The following is a 20,625-nucleotide window of genomic DNA, read 5'->3' as shown; positions in this document are numbered from 1 at the left end:
ATGCAGACAAGATGGCGGTATATTATCGTACCTATAGTGGTGCATGGTATGGATGGTGTATATGAACATGCAGACAACATGGCGGTATATTATCGTACCTATAGTGGTGCATAGTATGGATGGTGTATATGAACATGCAGACAACATGGCGGTATATTATCGTACCTATAGCGGTGCATAGTATGGATGGTGTATATGAACATGCAGACAACATGGCGGTATATTATCGTACCTATAGCGGTGCATGGTATGGATGGTGTATATGAACATGCAGACAACATGGCGGTATATTATCGTACCTATAGCGGTGCATAGTATGGATGGTGTATATGAACATGCAGACAACATGGCGGTATATTATCGTACCTATAGCGGTGCACAGTATGGATGGTGTATATGAACATGCAGATAACATGGCGGTATATTATCGTACCTATAGCGGTGCATAGTATGGATGGTGTATATGAACATGCAGACAACATGGCGGTATATTATCGTACCTATAGCGGTGCACAGTATGGATGGTGTATATGAACATGCAGACAACATGGCGGTATATTATCGTACCTATAGCGGTGCATGGTCCTGGCTGTGCAGGGATATGGACTGTTGCAGCTTCTCTACTGTGGCAGCACTGAGAGATAGGAGACAAATCGTCAGTGATGTGAATGGCTTCTAGAGACATAAGTGAAACATGACAGGACTCGGCTCTGCACAGATGCACAATATGATCTAGAGAGCAATTACAATGCCACCTTGGGCCATGGAGCCAGTGTCAGTCACTATCTTTGTCTTTCTTAGGCTTCTTCGTGCCGTCGTTGTATAGGTGCACTATAGGGGCATCAGTGACTGCCAGTCATACTGAGATAACACAGGAGGACATACAATACAAGAGGGCTGTATCCAGCACCAGATCGGAAGAAAATCATTGTAAAAACAACCATTTATTGAAAAGTTTTTAAAACTGACGCACTTCAGACTCTGCGCTCTTAATCCTAGTATGGCGTAGTTCTCCAGCGCTAGGTCGTGGTTACATAATGAAGGTAGAGGATATGATGTAGACAGATCATTAGTTCTCTGAACTGAATATATAGACATTTGTTTCTCCAATCAATTATTTATTTCGTTAATATCCATTAAATCAGTTCCAGCATGCATGCCATCTGGTTCTCTGATCTTTAATGTGAGGAGCCATGAAGCCTCTATGTTTTCTACTACGTGATCCATCACCTCCTCTCTTGGGTGGAGGAACTTTCTCAGCCGCATTAACCCCGAGGCTTCTGACATCACCATTGTGCTGATGTGGAGGCACCGGATACCCTATACCTTCATTATTTCCCCCCACCTAGCGCTGGAGAGCTAGAACATACTAGGAGAACACATGGTGTGAAGCGCGGCAGTCGTGCATGCCTCGGAGAAATGCTTTTTTTATTAGATGAATTCTTTGTAACATTTTGTACAATAAATGGTTTTTACAATGATTTTCTTCGGCCCTGGTGCTGGGTGCACCCCTCTTGTAGCCATTTTGCCCTGCTGGGGGGAGTATGCACAATCAGCAGGGGAGCTGGATTAACCTCTTCTTTCCTCTCTAGGAGGACATACAATGTGGAGGCCATGGCTTCCCGCTCATCGGTACAAGCCGTGTCCGCTGCTCCACCAGATCCAGACCGCAGATAACATTCGCTCTATGGATCCAAGGCTGACCAGCCCAGATACTGAAGCATTAATGGCAGCAATTCCCTGTATACAGACATATCTTAGGGAACTGCTATTCATGCAATTCCACAGTATAAGGCGCACCACTATTAAACCAATACCACAGCACTTACTCTTCTCTTTTCCATGAACAGAGTTAAAAAATCATCTATTTCTGTTTTTCCCTCAAGGAAATTTTCGGCAAAATTGTCAGCGTCCTCTTCAGCTTGGTGGGCAGCGACTTTTAACCTGGCCTGTAGTGCGCTGAGACTGCAGCTCTGCGAGGGGGGAAGGAGCAGGACGTTACACCTCATCCCATATGGCACAGGGACTCACCTATTTTACTAGCGGCAGTAGGTTTCCCCAGCAAATGGGGCTCATTTACAGATCGTCCATTGCAGCCAATCATAATGCAGCTTTCATTCCTCAAACTGTTCCTAAAAAATGAAAGCCAAGCTCTGGTTGGCTGCTGTGAAAGCATCTGGTCATGTACCATTCACATGCTATAACCTCACAGTACTAATCATCAGGATTAAATACAAGTCTGGACAATTGGACCTATCGTCTGTCTAGTAGAAAAGATCAGCTGATATAAAAATGTGTATTATATGGAAAACTGGGCGAGATGATGCTGAAAACATTGTATAGGACTATAGTGGCAATCTGGGAACATGTAGCGACTAGTGATGAGCGAGCGTGCTCGTTTAACACTTTAAACGAGCACACTCGGGTACTCGCTGAGTAGTTTCGTCGTGTTCAGCATTTCCGTTGCAGCCGGGGCGGCTGCATGTATCGCGGCTGTTACACAGCTGTGACACATGCAGGGATTGCCTGTTTGTTAGCCAGTCTCTGCATGTGTCACAGCTGTGTAACAGCCGCGACACATGCAGCTGCTGCGGCTGCAACCGATATGCACAGCACGCCGAAACTACTTGGCGAGTAACCGAGCATGCTCGTTTAAAGGGTTAAACGAGCACGCTCGCTCATCACTAGTAGCGACATCATACATATACTAATATTTCAATATTCAGCCAATTCTTGCATGGCCCCCTTACAGTGCACGCCGTCCATATCCCCCCGCACTGTAAACCTTTCAGAACGTTCCCTTTGTTCTACTGAACAATAATGTCATTTGTGGCTTCAGCGGCTTTCTGCAGATTAGAAGTCCAGTTTCCACAGGACACATAAAGGGCTTTTATTACCCTTTAACTTATCAAAGAGATCTACTGACAGCACAGTTCTGCAATTAAAGGGAATGTGTCATCAGAAAATGACCAGGACTTTATGTTAAAGGTAACCTGTCAGCTCCCCCGAGATCACAAACCGTCACCATGTATTTATTTCTCACTTTATACCCGTCCTAACAAACCCCTTTTAGTGGCTTTCTGATTTCTGCATTTGGCGAAAATCTATTTTATAATTGTGGTGGCAATTTGCTAATTAGAGGGTGACTAGTGGTGGGGCGCGTTGCAATGCCCCCACAAATATTCACCTACTTATTATCACGGCCGCAGTTATAAAAATGCTAGAAATCAGTAAGCCACTATTAATGGGCTCTTTACACAGGGTACAAAAAGATGAATAAATCCATGGTGGCGCTTCGGGAGGCATGAGAAAGCTCACAGGTTCTCTTTACATGTTATTTTTAACTACTGAGTTTTTTTTCGATTTTCCATAACACAATCTAGATAAAAAAAAAATGCAAACTGGCCATTAATCCTAATACTAGACTCAAACTTCTTATTCTGTTCACAAGGCTTTGCATCAGTCTCATGATCATCACAGACAGGATAATAATGAAAGGTAACAATCAATATAGAATAGAATCCACCATTCACAAGAGGTGATATCACTGTCCCGCAGGCGCCATCTTCTCTAGCCCCGTATCCGCCACATTACCTCGCTCAGCTCATGCTGTCTTTGCTGGTTTTCATTTGAGTCAGAAGCTCATACTGGAAGAGAAGAAAAACACAAGGAAATGAGGATGAATTCACGCGGGCCGCATTTGCTGCAGCTTTTACGGCCAGATCAGAGCAGGTTTATAAGGTAAGTGGATGAGACTTTACAAATCTCATCCGCAAACTGTAAAGATTGCCCATATAGAAAAATGAGAACGCCAAAGATGTTCCAAATCCCGGCATGTCATTGTGGGGTGAAAATACAGCAGATTATCAATCTGAATTTCACCAACTTCAATATAGCAAGGGTGAGATCGTCAGAATTCCTTAGCACAATCCACAAATGAACCAAACCTGCCGTAAAGACTGCGCCTGTCATGTCAGCCCCATCCACAGTGGCTTACCTTATCTAATAATGCTTGTCGCTTTCACTCCAGAATTGGCTCAATTTGAAGATTCTTTTCTGGATTAAAAAAATTAAAAAAAATTCTATATTAATATACACATACAGAGGATGAAATAAGTATTGAACATGTCACCAATTGTCTAAGTAAATATATTACTAAAGGTGCTATTGACATGAAATTCTCACCAGATGTCGGTAACAACCCATCCAGTCCACACAGGCAAAGAAATCAAATCATAGATGTCCATGAATTATGTGTAATAATGAGAAATGACACAGGAAAAAGGTACTGAACACATGAAGAGAGAGAGAGGCAAAAAGCCATGGAAAGTCATGACAACAGCTGAAATCTATCAGTAATTAGAAACCCATCCTGCCACTTAGTGAAAAATAATATTAGGTGGTTCAACTGATGGCCTATAAAAAGGTGTCTCGTTAGCAAGATTTCAAACAGAGGAGTGAAGTTAATTATCAAAAGAGTTGTCCATGACCAAGGACCACCTGTGGAGAGTTACAGAAAGACCAGGAATCAGCAATTGTTTCAAAGAAAACTATAAGTGATGCACTCAACCTCCATGGTCTGTATGCACGCTTAGCACGCAAGACTCCATTGCTGAACAAAAAGCATGTTGACGCGTGTTTAACGTTTGCTCAACAATATTTAGACAAGCCTGTGAAATACTGGGAGGATAGAGTCTGGTCAGATGAGACCAAAATTGAGCTCTTTGGATGTCATAATACACACCATGTTTGGAGGCCAAAAGACACTGCATATCACCCCCAAAACACCATACTAACAGTGAAGTTTGGAGGTGGGAACATCATGGAATGTGGCTGTTTTTCAGCATACGGCAATCTTCATATTAATGAAGGAAGGAGGAATGGATAAATGTACGAGACATTCTTGATAAAAATCGGCTGCAATCTACCAGGATGATGATGAAACAAGGGTGGACATTTCAGCAAGACAATGATCCCAAACACACAGCCAAGGAAACGCTCAATTGTTTTCAGAGAGAGATAATTAAAGCTGCTAAAATGGCCCACCCAATCACCTGACCTGAATCCAACAGAATATTTATAGAAGGAACTGAAGCTCAGAGTTCATAGAAGGAGCCCAAGGGATCTTCAGGATTTGTAGCGTGTTTGTGTGGAAGAATGGGACAAAATCACACCTGAGCAATGCATGCGACTAGTTTCTCCATACAGGATGAATCTTGAAGCTGTCATCACCAACAAAGGCTTGTGTACGAAGTATTAAATACATTTCAGTAAGCATAGTCAATACTTTTTCCCCGTGTAATTTCTCATTATTACACATAACTTAATCTATGGACATCTATTGTTTGATTTCTTTGCCTATGTGGATTGGATGGTCTGTTACTGATATCTGGGGAGAATTTCATGCCTATAGCACCTTTAGTAACATAGTTACTTAGAAAATTGGTGAAGTGTGAGTATTTCACCCGCTGTGTATATCCAGTGGGGAAAATAAGTATTTGATACACTGCCGATATTGCAAGTTTTCCCACCTACAAAGAATGGAGAGGTCTGTATTTCTTTTTTTATCGCAGGTATACTTCAACTGTGAGAGACAGAAGAAGAATCCAGAAAATCACATTGTATGATTTTTACATAATTAATTAGCATTTTATTGATTGAAATAAGTATGTGATACAATAGAAAAACAGAACGTAATATTTGGTACAGAAACCTTTGTTTGCAATTACAGAGGTCAGAAGTTTCCTGTAGTTCTTGACCAAGTTTGCACACACCGCAGCAGGGACTTTGGCCCACTCCTCCATACAGATCTTCTCCAGATCTTTCAGGTTTCGGGGCTGTCGCTGGGCAACATTGGAGTTTCAGCTCCCTCTAAAGATTTTCTACTGGGTTCAGGTCTGGAGACTGGTTAGGCTACTCCAGGACCTTGAAATGCTTCTAGCAGAGACACTCCTTAGTTTCCTTGGCTATGTGTTTCGGGTCATTGTCATGGTGGAAGACCCAGGCACGTCCCATCTTCAATGCTCTTACTGAGGGATAGAAGTTGTTGGACAAAATCTCGCGATACATGACCCCATCCATCCTCCCTTCAATATGGTGCAGTCATCCTGTCCCCTTTGCAGAAAAGCACCCCCAAAGTATGACATTTTCCTCACCATGCTTCACGGTTGGGACAGTGTTCTTGGGGTTGTACTCATCCTCCTTCTTGCTCACGGCGAGTGGAGTTGATACCAAAAAGTTCTATTTTGGTCTCATCTGACCACAAGACCTTCTCCCATGCCAGATGGTCATTGGCAAACTTGAAATGGGCCGGAAGACCATTTCCGGTGACTACCTCTTGAAGCTCATCAAGAGAATGCCAAGAGTGTTCAAAGCAGTCATGAAAGCAAAAGGTGGCTACTTTGAAGAACCTAGAATATAAGACATATTTTCAGTTGTTTCGCACTTTTTTGTTAACTATATAATTCCACATGTGTTAATTCATAGTTTTGATGCCTTCAGTGTGAATGTACAATTTTCATAGTCATGAAAATACAGAAAAATCTTTAAATGAGAAGGTGTGTCCAAACTTTTGGTCTGTACTGTATATCTATCTATCTATATTTTTTTTCCCCAAGAACCAGAAAAACTCTTCATTCCTCAAAACCGTATTCAACTACCATCCACCAAATCTTACTTACCAGCTCCTCGATATTTTTCACTAGCTCCTCTTTATCAGATATAATCTGTTTTAGTTGTGGAAGATTTACAAACTGCTCCAGAAGAACATCCTCTTGCTCCATCATATCGGTGAGCTGTGACACGCTGAAGTAGAAAAAAAGAGAAACGTGCGTCGAAGACTTTCATGGAAATGTTACAACAGGGTACAGAGAAGCCAGTGTGCAGAATAAGCCCCCACAGACTTATCTATAGGGGTGGCCCTGGGGAATACTAGGATGGATGTCATTTTATCATTAGAACTAATATAGAATTCAGAATTTTTTTTTTGACAAATAAAAATTAAACTTTTTATTTTTTATTTTAGTTGTAAAAATACAAACCTCAAATCTGACAACTCAGGAAACGTTTCAGGGAGATCAGGCATCTTATATGTAAAGCTGTTCACACCCATCTAAGAAATATATACAGGTACTGGTGAGAGACTACAGAAACAGAAATGTTCGGTGCCTAGGTTACCGGCCACTGCTGCTGTCTATCAGTGGTGGCCAGTCTCCTAGGCAAGGAAAGCAGTTTGCTATACAGCTTGCAAGTGCAGCTCTGAAGTTGGCCGCATCCCTGGATTCAGTACCTCTGTGCTCCTCCGACGCTGCAAAGTCAAAGCGGTCTCTGCCGACAGCAGAGGAAAGTGCATAGTTCAGACCAGCGGCGCGACCATGCCGCTGGTTGAAACTGTCCATCTTCAGGAGAGCACTGACCCCAGCAAGGAGGTAGCCAGCAAGACAGAGGAGCAGTGTGCTCCTGATGAAACAAGATTAGACAAGCTCTTAAAGGGGTTTTCTGATCCGACATGACACTGACTGCAGACTTGTGAATTCTCACATAGTGTGCACTGCTGTCTGCAAGTACGCGCTATGCATACTCCCAGCCAGAATCCAACTACAGTTCAAGGCCTCGCACAATACACTTGCATTGAGCGCGCTGGAAACAGTGTAGCCAGATTGTGGCCGGAAGTACGCATATTGTAAATGTAGCACCCTGAGGATTCGGCTGCTACAGGGGTATTGCACCTCAACCCAGAGGTGTGATATTCCACTCCCGGGTAAGGATGGAGTGTGGGAATGAGCTCAGTTAGCTGCATGCACTACATACATCCCATTTCCGGGGAACAGACCGATGGTACTCCCACTAGAGAAATGTGCAGGTACGACAGTGTCTGTTCCTGGCTGGAGTGGGAGGGGGGTGGAACATCCCAGTAGTGTAGGGGCAGATAGGGGGAGCAGTCTGGGTAAAGTTAGGAGCTCATTGGGTGCTGGTCACCTGAGCTCACACATAGAGGGAGTATATAAGGTGGGAACCATCTTAGATCAGGGTCTTTGCAGAGGAGTCTTTTGTAGAAGGCTGGTCAGTCAGTCAGTCTGCCAGTCTTTGCAGAGGAAGAGAGCAGAGGAGCAGAGCAGCCCCAGGCCAAGAGAGAGGAGAAAGAAGGACCCAGAGGGGGAGAAAGAAGGAACTCTGAGAACCCAAACTAAACCACAGGGTGAAGAGTTGGCAACAGGGTACCGGATCCCAAGCTGGTGGAGGCTACAGCACACCTCAGCCAGAGACCGGAGGTCGTGGGCAGCATCTGCCACGACCACTCACCATATCCGCCCGGAAGGCAGACCACGAATAGGGTCAGGGAACCCAGAGACAAGGGTTTACCACCAAAAGGCCCGAGGGAGCCGGACATAGGTGGATCCCTGGTGGGGACGGCCAGAGACGAGGACAGGACAGAAAGGGAGCTCAGAACCACGCTCCAGAACTACTTGGGGGTTGGCCGAGTCCAGGACCTGGTGGACGCAGCACGGCTCGGGTGGTCACTCAAGGCCGGAGTGACCGGAACATCTGCAGTAAGTAAAAACCCTGAACTGCACAACCCGACTCTGTCTCTGATTACCATCCTCCCTGCACCTCCACAACCACCATCCTCTGCACCTGACCCCCTGAGGCTATACCCCTCCCGTTGGGGGTTATACTACCTAAGCTGCACCAACACCATCAGCCTCAGCGGACCCTGCTGCAGCGGCGGCCGTAGTGACCGCAATACAACGGGTGGCGTAGTCGACATAAAGAACTTTAGTAACATCAGTAAGGACTGCCACACACTGAGCTTGACACCCTGGGCACGGACCGGGTCACAGCCACTCGGAGACTACAACCCCCATCTGATCCGGCTCCGGGTATTCCCCTAAAGAATATGGCCCAGGGGGTGCGTCAACTTTGGCGTAGTCGGCAGGATCACGTGCCCGCAACACCCGGGTACTGCGTGCCTGAAGAAAAGAACAAGTTTACCTCAAAAAGAAGTCTCCCGCCGGTCCCGGAGGGTCCCCGCCATCGGACTCCATCACAGATCGATTCCCGCCGGTTGTCTGCCATTAACAGCTTTTTCCCGCCATCTGCAGAGTTTCCCGCCACTGGGAGACGATTCCCGCCATTTCCAAAGGTTTCCCGCCTTGTCAGAGCGGACGCCATTAGGGGCGTGCCAGAGGATGGCAAGAGGCCGCCTCCCATCGTGGGCCAGGACCGAAAATGGCGCCAAAAGTGGAAACCGCCCCCACCAACAGAGACTGTGATGCTAGAGGTGTCTGTCAGCGTGAAAGAACTGCCCCTGGAGCTGACAATCACCAAGTGGCCCCGGGACCGCCCTCGAAGTGGGAGGACTGAGAACAAGAGAGCAAAGATGGGTGTCGCCTGGAGCAGTCTGGAGAGAGCGCACCCGGAGACAAGAAGCCTGGAGCAGAGTCCAGAAAGAGCCTACCCGGAGATGGAGGGAGAGCCAGGCAGCACCGACCCAGTGGTCAGGAGCCTGATGCGGGCCGCCACTCCAGGCAGCACCGACCCAGTGGTCAGGAGCCTGTTGCCGGTCGCCACTCCAGAAGGCCTGCTGGAGACAACAGGAGGAGAGCAGAGCAGCACCGACCCGTTGGTCAGGAGCCTGCTAGAAGCAACGACCCCACTAGGCTTAGTGGAGGTCTTGGCACAGCTCCCCCGAGATCGGGAGTGTGCACAGACTGCGCTGGAGGGCCTCGCACGGAGGATGGCCCGGGTGCAGCGAGAGACGTTAGCAGAATGGAGCCGTGAGATGGCCCAGCAGACAAGAACCCGTCAGCGGAGCACGCCACCCGAGACGAGGAGACAGACCGCCTCTGAGGATGGCGCAGGAGAACTGAAGGCCGGAGACGGCGCCGAGAAGGGAGCCGAACGAATGGAGGCAGGTAAAGGGGACGTCTCTACCCCGAACCGGGAAACCGCGTACCTGCCCCAGCTCCCCGTCGCAGAGCCCGAAGTACCCCCTGCCGTGCCCGCCGCTGCAACGTCACCGCCGCAGACTAGGCCTCAACCGGAAGCCGCGACCCCTGTGACGTCACACGCCTCGACCCCGAGCGTGGCCAAGCAGGAAGTACCACCAGCCTGGTCGCAAGGCCTAGTACCCCCGGGCGCCGCAATGCCAACAGCGCCCCCTACCTCCGCGGAGTCTCCGGCCTGGTCGCAGGGCCAAGTAACACAGGGCGCCGCCGTCCTTACGGTGCCCTTCACCTTCAAAGTGCCCCAAGCCTGGTCGCAAGGCCAGGGCAACCCGGGCGCCGCTACCACCACAGCGCCCGTAACATCGAGAGTGCCGCACCTGGGTGAAAGCCTGTTCGCCCAACATACCTGGCCGGATGGGCAGCCCTTCATCTGGCCCCAAGAGTACTACGAACTAGAACTCCAGAGGGCAAGGCCCATGTGTGAACCCCTGATCCCGGCTCCAAAGCCCGTGAAGAGGATCTCGCCCCCGCTAGAAGAGACCCAGTATGAGTGGGACCCCACCGGAGAAGACCTCATGGGGTTCACTCAGGAGACTCGGGCAGCTACAACGGAGCGTGCTGAGTGCTGCCGGCAACAGCTCGAGGTCTTCGAGAGGGAGCGGAGAGAGAGGCGGGTCCGGGAACAGCAAGCCCAAGTCAGGAGCGCGGAGCAGAAGAGCCGGACCAGGAGAGACCCCCGTGCAGCGCATGGTCCCCGTACCATCGGGACTGTGATAAAATTTAATCTGCAGCATGGGTGGGGTTTCATCAGGGATCACCGCACCCCAGGCGACGTCTTCGTGACAAGAAGAGACGTTGAGTCCCACCTACCGGAGGGACACAGAGGTCGTGACCTGTATTTAGGGGACGAGGTCACCTTCACCCGGCACAAGTGTGCCAAAGGACCCTACGCCCTCCATGTGCATCGCCTGACGGAGGAGGAGCTGCGGTGTGAGGAGGAGCAAGAGGACCCGGACGGGTCTGAACCAGAACCTGGAACCAATCACAAAGAAAGAGCAGGAGGACGTCGTCGTTGAGTACGGCAGAGTAGAGACTGTATATAGTTGCCCGTCGGGGCACAGTGAACCGTTGCTGCTAATATAGTCCCCGTTGGGACCAGAGAACTGAACTGTTAACCCGTGTGTCCATTAATCCCACTGACCGAGGACTGAGAGCGGTCATTCCTTCCTGATACCTGGCCGAGGACTGAGAGCGGCCACCTACCCTTTGTATATAGTTGCGCGTCCTAAAGCGCCCCCTACTGGTTTTATAGGAAAGCCGTATTTAATCTGAAAGAGACTGTCGCACTTTGCCCGGTCATCAGTTGCACAGTGACCGGAGGAGCTAGAAGCAAGAAACGACTACGAGAAAGTTTTATATGAAAAGTTTTATGATGCTGCTAATATATGTTGTTTTATATGTTTTATTATGTTTATATGAAAAATTGTATATTTTGGTGTTTTATCTCTTACAGCCCGAGGACGTGCTGTGATTTACCAGGGGGGAATGTAGCACCCTGAGGATTCGGCTGCTACAGGGGTATTGCACCTCAACCCAGAGGTGTGATATTCCACTCCCGGGTAAGGATGGAGTGTGGGACTGAGCTCAGTTAGCTGCATGCACTACATACATCCCATTTCCGGGGAACAGACCGATGGTACTCCCACTAGAGAAATGTGCAGGTACGACAGTGTCTGTTCCTGGCTGGAGTGGGAGGGGGGTGGAACATCCCAGTAGTGTAGGGGCAGATAGGGGGAGCAGTCTGGGTAAAGTTAGGAGCTCATTGGGTGCTGGTCACCTGAGCTCACACATAGAGGGAGTATATAAGGTGGGAACCATCTTAGATCAGGGTCTTTGCAGAGGAGTCTTTTGTAGAAGGCTGGTCAGTCAGTCAGTCTGCCAGTCTTTGCAGAGGAAGAGAGCAGAGGAGCAGAGCAGCCCCAGGCCAAGAGAGAGGAGAAAGAAGGACCCAGAGGGGGAGAAAGAAGGAACTCTGAGAACCCAAACTAAACCACAGGGTGAAGAGTTGGCAACAGGGTACCGGATCCCAAGCTGGTGGAGGCTACAGCACACCTCAGCCAGAGACCGGAGGTCGTGGGCAGCATCTGCCACGACCACTCACCATATCCGCCCGGAAGGCAGACCACGAATAGGGTCAGGGAACCCAGAGACAAGGGTTTACCACCAAAAGGCCCGAGGGAGCTGGACATAGGTGGATCCCTGGTGGGGACGGCCAGAGACGAGGACAGGACAGAAAGGGAGCTCAGAACCACGCTCCAGAACTACTTGGGGGTTGGCCGAGTCCAGGACCTGGTGGACGCAGCACGGCTCGGGTGGTCACTCAAGGCCGGAGTGACCGGAACATCTGCAGTAAGTAAAAACCCTGAACTGCACAACCCGACTCTGTCTCTGATTACCATCCTCCCTGCACCTCCACAACCACCATCCTCTGCACCTGACCCCCTGAGGCTATACCCCTCCCGTTGGGGGTTATACTACCTAAGCTGCACCAACACCATCAGCCTCAGCGGACCCTGCTGCAGCGGCGGCCGTAGTGACCGCAATACAACGGGTGGCGTAGTCGACATAAAGAACTTTAGTAACATCAGTAAGGACTGCCACACACTGAGCTTGACACCCTGGGCACGGACCGGGTCACAGCCACTCGGAGACTACAACCCCCATCTGATCCGGCTCCGGGTATTCCCCTAAAGAATATGGCCCAGGGGGTGCGTCATATACTTGTGGCCACCTGACCGCCTTTCCCGGTGTGGACACCACAGAATCCTCACTGTGTGCAGTGTGCTCTATGTGAGGATTCACAAGTCTGCAGTCATACACAGTGACTGCAGACTTGTCGTTTTAGACCAGACAACCCCTTTACAGAAACATCTTCCCTGCCCACCTATTAAAGTTTAATTGACATTTTTTGGCTTTTTCTGATCACGGCTGCGCACTTACTTCAGACGGGGGGACAGGCACCGGCAGATCTGTAATTAGGCCGTATGCGGGGGCGGCAGTTTTGGCAGAGTTGTATGTGGAAGGAACAGGTTCAGATACTGGCACTGATCTATTGTTATCTTGTGTAGGGAAAGGTGGAAACAAAGAAAAGCCAGAAAGAGGGTACGGAGGCCTCCCTGCGGGATTGCTGTACAGGCAGAAAGACAAGAAAGGGTTTCCGTCATTAGATTAGTATTCTCCCAAGCACCATCGTAATGAAATAGGACATACAATATCTGTAGGTAGATGCTGTGTCGCCAACATGCCAGCAGATAGATCAGCCTATTATGTGCTGTAATTCTGCAGCTCTGAACATACTGTGTACGGACAGATACACACTATTAACACACAGTTACCCTGCAATCCTATTAGTATAGCAGAGATGTTAATCTGCAGATAAGGTTACTGACAGGCTTCATGAGGACACAATGTAGCCCGTACTCCACATGGGCTGCGAGATGATCACCTCTCCTCTACTGCTAGTGTAGCCGCCATGCAAGGTGCACAATGGGAGAGAACTGTCCGGGCCCTGCTTACCGGCAGCAGCAACATACAGCACATCCACGGACAGAAAATGTACAAGAGAAGTAAGAGGAGCCGTCTGGATGGTATATAGCACCCTGTAATGCTGGGTTTAGTCATTATACCCATTCTGCCCATCAGCAGCATCATATCCATAGGCAGTCACTTCTGGAGATGTGTAGACAGGCGAGCCGCACTTCTGTCCGCACAGAATGATGGTTAATATGATAGAATCTCAGCAGCACACGATCTGATCACACAGGGCGATGATGTGCTGCCAATAACGCTACAGCTTAAGCAGTCTTGAAAATGACCGCCCCATCGCACCAGCTTTGTGCTCCAAGTCTCTTCTATTCACCGCCACAGATTTCTGATAAATTGACATCACTGTGACTCCAACTTGTCACTACAACTGAAGACTTCTTTGGTCTCTGAAGTGTAAATGATTGTGAACACACCGCCATTTCCACAGCTCCCATAGCGTTAGCCTATGTTCACATGTCCAGTAATCATCAGGTAGGATGGATCCAGCAGCGATCCATTCACACACACAAAAAAATAATTGACACAACTTTTTTGTCCACCTGAAAAGAAACTAATTTCAACTCGGTCCATTTTCTTAACACTGACGTCTATGGAAAACGGATCCGTTTATTAGCCATCTGTTTTCTTCCTTTTGAAACTGATCCAGTAAATAGAACAATTAACCTGTTGCAAAATGAAAAAAAAAATGGATGGCTAATTAACAAATCAGTTTTCCATAGGGTTCAATGTTACAAAATGGATCAAATTGAAATAAGTTGTTTTTTTTTGCCACATAAAAAAAAGTTGGGCCTGCACAACTGTTCTGTTATCAGATTGCTGCTGGATACGGACTATGTTCACACATCCAATAATCATGTTAGAACGTTCTAATGGATGATTACTGACGTGTGAACATAGTCTCATGTGCAGCGGCATCATGCAGAGTTTCCCCGACACACCGTGTCTGCAAATTGAGAATCTGGTTTGGCTTTTATCACAAGTCATATAGCAAGGCTCGTTAAAGGGTCGATATTGACTTTTAGGATTACTTCCAAAAGGTGGCGCTAAAGTTCTAATCCTCTTCCTCTCTGAAGAGACAATTTGCATATTTAATTGCCCAGAGGAGCATGCACGGCTTATATGTAGCACCCTGAGGATTCGGCTGCTACAGGGGTATTGCACCTCAGCCAGAGGTGTGATATTCCACTCCCGGGTAAGGATGGAGTGTGGAACTGAGCTCAGTTAGCTGCATGCACTACACACATCCCATTTCCGGAGGGCAGACCAACGGTACTCCCACTTAGAAATGTGCAGGTACGATCGAGTCTGTCCTTGGCTGGAGTGGGAGGGGGGTGGACCATCCCAGTAGTGTAGGGGCAGATAGGGGGAGCAGTCTGGGTAGTGCTAGGAGCTCATTGGGTGCTGGTCACCTGAGCTCACACATAGAGGGAGTATAAAAGGTGGGAACCATCTAAGATCAGGGTCAGTCAGTCAGTCAGCCACAGTCAGTCAGTCAGTCTGTGAGAAGTAAGTCTTTGCAGAGCAGTGGAAGAAAGCAGAGGAGCAGAGCAGCCCCAGGCCCAGAGTGAGAGAGGAGAGAACGAAAGACCCAGAGGGGGAGAAAGAAGGAACTCTGAGAGCATAAATACAACCACAGGGTGAAGAGTTGGCAACAGGGTACCGGATCCCAAACTGGTGGGGGCTACAGCATACCTCAGCCAGAGACCGGAGGCCGTGGGCAGCATCTGCCACGGCCACCCACCATATCCACCCGGAAGGCAGACCACGCGAAGGGTCAGGGAACCCAGAGTCAAGGGTTTTACCAACAGAAGGCCCGAGGGAGCCGGACATAGGTGGATCCCTGGTGGGGAAGGCCAGAGACGAGGACAGGACAGAACGGGAGCTCAGAACCACGCTCCAGAACTACTTGGGGGTTGGCCGAGTCCAGGACCTGGTGGACGCAGCACGGCTCGGGTGGTCACTCAAGGCCGGAGTGACCGGAACATCTGCAGTAAGTAAAGAACCCTGAACTGCACAACCCGACTCTGACTCTCATTACCATCATCCCTGCACCTCCACAACCACCATCCTCTGCACCTGACCCCCCTGGGGCTATACCCCTCCCGTTGGGGGTTATACTACCTAAGCTGCACAAACACCATCAGCCTCAGCGGACCCTGCTGCAGCGGCGGCCGTAGTGACCGCAATTCAACGGGTGGCGTAGTCGACATAAAGAACTTTAGTAACATCAGTAAGGACTGCCACACACTGAGCTTGACACCCTGGGCACGGACCGGGTCACAGCCACTCGGAGACTACAACCCCCATCTGATCCGGCTCCGGGTATCCCCAACAACACTGGCCCAGGGGGCGCGTCATATACGTCTCCTCACTCTGACATGCCAGGCTTGGCTTGGCATTCTCCACAAGGAGAAACGCTAGCCCTTAGACCCCAACCACTCGGTACAAAACTCTCATCATTGGTGTACAGTGGGTATTCCCATCAAACAATATGGAAAGGAGGGGACCCATAATTTGTAAAGTCTGAATTTTGATAATGTTAAAAGTCTAAAGGACAGAAAAAGAAATGTTCAGGTACAAGTTAAGGTACAACTCTACAAAGAAACCTGCAGTCAAAATTAGAACTTACTGTCATTTGCTACATGGAACCACAAATTCAGCCGCAATGTGAGGGTAAACAATCGTTCAGATGAGCAGAAATAAGTGCTAAAAGCGGATGTGCCATCTTATCAAGTAGAAGTGCACCGCTCCCCAGCCTCCTCGCTTCCCGATTTATGGGGAGCAGTGCGCTCCTGCTTGATTGACAGCTTGGTGCAGCGGCATGTGTTGTGCGGCTTGTCCGAACTATGCGCTCTCTGGTGCTGCAAGCAGAGATCATTTTGCCTTTGCAGCATCTGGGAAGCAGCGGCACTGAAGCCGGCAGTGCGCTCCAGCCATCCCGCCAGCTTCGGGCAGTGCTTACAAGCTCTACTGGGAAGGACTTGTATTTTGCCACCGCAGAAGCAGAAAAGAATAAAATTAAATATACTTCCATTGTTGAGAATGGAAAGGATTTTTAATAACAAGTAAATTACTAAATTGCTTGATTTTACAAGAATTTTGCAATTTCACCACTTTAAGAATATTGGAATAACCCTTTAAACTTAGATGATATTCCACCATAACAATGGAAGGATCTGAGATCTCAGGACAATATAATTACTTACTAGGGGAAAGAGCCAGAGGTTGGGGCCAGGGTTGGAGGGCTTTTCCAAAACTCTTCTAGTAAATTCTGGACTATTTTCCCAAGATCTGAGTGCATAGTAAACTAAAAAAGGAGAAAATTGTTAAGATGTTAACAGCTGTAAACTCTCATCAGAAAGAATCATGTGGCTAATGCCATAATAACACCTAACATGATCAGAGATTCCTGGCGTAACACTGTGTTCCAAATTATTATGCAAATAATATTTTCTCAGATTTTCCCAAATTACCTATATGAATTGCAGTCATTGTAATTTTCCAGTCAAATAACTATTAGAGTACAATTGAAAGGTTTTTGTACAAACTGCCTATGATAACAGTATATTATTAAAAAAATAAAAAACTCAAACTGCACTCAAAATGCATGTTCCAAATTATTATGCACAGCAGAGTTTTCAACCTTTTCATTTTAATAAAGAACAAAAAAAATGTCTTTTTTGAAATTATAAGCATTAGCAGGTTATTACACACTGAAATCAAACAGTTTTCAACTCAAAACTTTATTCTAGGTGATGTTACATTTGCACATAGGACCCCTTGTTCGAAAGGAGCTTCTGAACTCTCTCGTCCATTGAATTTGTCAGGTTTTGGATGGTTTCTGCTTCAATTGTTTTGCATGAGGACAGAATACCCTCCCAGAGCTGTTGCTTAGATGTGAGCTGCCTCCCGCCATCATAGACACTCCTTTTGATGATGCTCCAGAGGTTCTCAATGGGGTTGAGGTCAGGGGAGCATGGGGGTCACACCATAAGTTTGTCCCCTTTTATGCCCATAGCAGCCAGAGAAGCAGATGTGTTATGTCCAGCATGAGACGGGGCATTATCATGCATGAAATGATCTCGATGGTCCAGATGGATGGAGTGGAGGATGGCTGGTTGATGGACACCCCATGCAAACACGGCTACGGCGCCAACAAGGAGGAGGTGGAGTAATGTCTTGGGCTGGAATCATGGGGAGAGGGATTGTCGGCCCTTTTAGGATCCCTGAAGGGGTAAAGATGAACTCCATAATGTATGTTGAGTTTCTCAAACAGCACTTCCTTCCATGGTTCAAGAAGAAGAACCGTGCATTCCGCAGCAAGATCATTTTCATGCATGATAATGCCCCATCTCATGCTGCACATAACACATCTGCATCTCTGGCTGCTATGGGCATAAAAGGGGACAAACTTATGGTGTGGCCAGCATGCTCCCCTGACCTCAACCCCATTGAGAACCTCTGGAGCATCATCGAAAGGAGTGTCTATGATGGCGGGAGGCAGCTCACATCTAAGCAACAGCTCTGGGAGGGTATTCTGTCCTCATGCAAAACAATTGAAGCAGAAACCATCCAAAACCTGACAAATTCAATGGACGAGAGAGTTCAGAAGCTCCTTTCGAACAAGCGGTCCTATGTGCAAATGTAACATCACCTAGAATAAAGTTTTGAGTTGAAAACTGTTTGATTTCAGTTTGTAATAACCTGCTAATGCTTATAATTTCAAAAATTACCATTTTTTTGTTCTTTATTAAAATGAAAAGGTTGAAAACTCTGCTGTGCATAATAATTTGGAACATGCATTTTGAGTGCAGTTTCAGGGTTTTTTTTGTTTTTTTTAAATATACTGTTATCATAGGCAGTTTGTACAAAAACCTTTCAATTGTGCTCTAATAGTTATTGACTGGAAAATTACAATGACTGCAATTCATATAGGTAATTTGGGAAAATCTGAGAAAATATTATTTGCATAATAATTTGGAACACAGTGTATACAGACCACAAAGTATGGCAGTATCAGCGATCAAGCAGACAAGGGCTGGAGAGAGCAGGAGAGACGCTAGAAAGACGCTCGAGAGAGAGAGAGCAGGAGAGACGCTCAAGATCAGGAGAGACGCTCGAGAGAGAGAGAGCAGGAGAGACGCTCGAGAGAGAGCAGGAGAGACGCTCGAGAGAGAGAGAGCAGGAGAGACGCTCGAGAGAGTGAGAGCAGGAGAGACGCTAGAAAGACGCTCAAGAGAGAGAGAGCAGGAGAGACGCTCGAGAGAGAGAGAGCAGGAGAGATGCTAGAAAGACGCTCGAGAGAGAGAGAGCAGGAGAGACGCGCGAGAGAGAGAGCAGGAGAGACGCTCGAGAGAGAGAGCAGGAGAGACGCTCAAGATCAGGAGAGATGCTCGAGAGAGAGAGAGCAGGAGAGACGCGAGAGAGAGAGAGAGCAGGAGAGACGCTCGAGAGAGAGAGCAGGAGAGACGCTCAAGATCAGGAGAGATGCTCGAGAGAGAGAGAGCAGGAGAGACGCTCGAGAGAGAGAGAGCAGGAGAGACGCTTGAGAGAGAGAGAGCAGGAGAGACGCTCGAGAGAGAGAGCAGGAAAGAAGCTTGAGAGAGAGAGAGCAGGAGAGACGCTCGAGAGAGAGAGAGCAGGAGAGACGCTCGAGAGAGAGAGAGCAGGAGAGACGCTCGAGAGAGAGATCAGGAGAGACGCTCGAGAGAGAGAGCAGGAGTGACGCTCGAGAGAGAGAGCAGGAGAGACGCTCGAGAGAGAGAGCAGGAGAGACGCTCGAGAGAGAGAGAGCAGGAGAGACGCTCGGGAGAGAGAGAGCAGGAGAGACGCTCGAGAGAGAGAGCAGGAGAGATGCTCGAGAGAGAGAGCAGGAGAGACGCTCGAGAGAGAGAGCAGGAGAGACGCTCGAGAGAGAGAGAGCGGGAGAGACGCTCGAGAGAGAGAGAGCAGGAGAGACGCTCGACAGAGAGCAGGACAGACGCTCGAGAGAGAGCAGGAGAGACGCTCGAGAGAGAGAGCAGGAGAGATGCTCGAGAGAGAGAGAGCAGGAGAGACGCTCGAGAGAGAGAGCAGGAGAGACGCTCGAGAGAGAGAGCAGGAGAGACGCTCGAGAGAGAGAGAGCAGGAGAGACGCTCGAGAGAGAGAGAGCAGGAGAGACGCCCGAGAGAGAGAGAGCAGGAGAGACGCTCGAGAGAGAGAGAGCAGGAGAGACGCTCGAGAGAGAGAGACGCTCGAGAGAGAGAGCAGGAGAGAAGCTCGAGAGAGAGAGCAGGAGAGATGCTCGAGAGAGAGAGCAGGAGAGACTCTCCAGAGAGAGCAGGAGAGACGCTCGAGAGAGAGCAGGAGAGACGCTCGAGAGAGAGAGCAGGAGAGACGCTCGAGAGAGAGAGCAGGAGAGACGCTCGAGAGAGAGAGAGCAGGAGAGACGCTAGAGAGAGAGATGCTCGAGAGAGAGAGAACAGGAGAGAAGCTCGAGAGAGAGCAGGAGAGACGCTCGAGAGAGAGCAGGAGAGACGCTCGAGAGAGAGCAGGAGAGACGCTCGAGAGAGAGAGCAGGAGAGACGCTCGAGAGAGAGAGCAGGAGAGACGTTCGAGAGAGAGAGAGCAGGAGAGACACTCGAGAGAGAGAGCAGGAGAGACGCTCGAGAGAGAGCAGGAGAGACGCTCGAGAGAGAGAGCAGGAGAGACGCTCGAGAGAGAGCAGGAGAGACGCTCGAGAGAAAGAGCAGGAGAGAAGCTAGAGAGAGAGAGCAGGAGAGACGCTCGAGAGAGAGAGCAGGAGAGATGCTCGAGAGAGAGAGCAGGAGAGACGCTCGAGAGAGAGAGAGCAGGAGAGACGCTCGAGAGAGAGCAGGAGACACGCTCGAGAGAGAGAGCAGGAGAGACGCTCGAGAGAGAGAGCAGGAGAGACGCTCGAGAGAGAGAGCAGGAGAGACGCTCGAGAGAGAGAGCAGGAGAGACGCTCGAGAGAGAGCAGGAGAGACGCCCGAGAGAGAGAGCAGGAGAGACGCTCGAGAGAGAGCAGGAGAGACGCTCGAGAGAAAGAGCAGGAGAGAAGCTAGAGAGAGA

General features: G+C 48.7%; 1 pseudogene; it reads right to left on the bottom strand.

Moving 5' to 3' along the window:
* Nucleotides 1-567: 567 nt before the first annotated feature.
* Nucleotides 568-20,625, bottom strand: part of LOC141176204 (vacuolar protein sorting-associated protein 37A-like) — a 40,736-nt pseudogene continuing 20,678 nt past the window's right edge.

The sequence above is a fragment of the Phyllobates terribilis genome, unplaced genomic scaffold (genome assembly GCF_046119375.1).
Source record: "Phyllobates terribilis strain yellow unplaced genomic scaffold, ASM4611937v1 Scaffold_17__1_contigs__length_24005725, whole genome shotgun sequence".
NCBI lineage: Eukaryota > Metazoa > Chordata > Amphibia > Anura > Dendrobatidae > Phyllobates > Phyllobates terribilis.
Note: the sequence above shows the minus strand (reverse complement) of the source record. Positions and strands in the feature narration are given on the sequence as shown.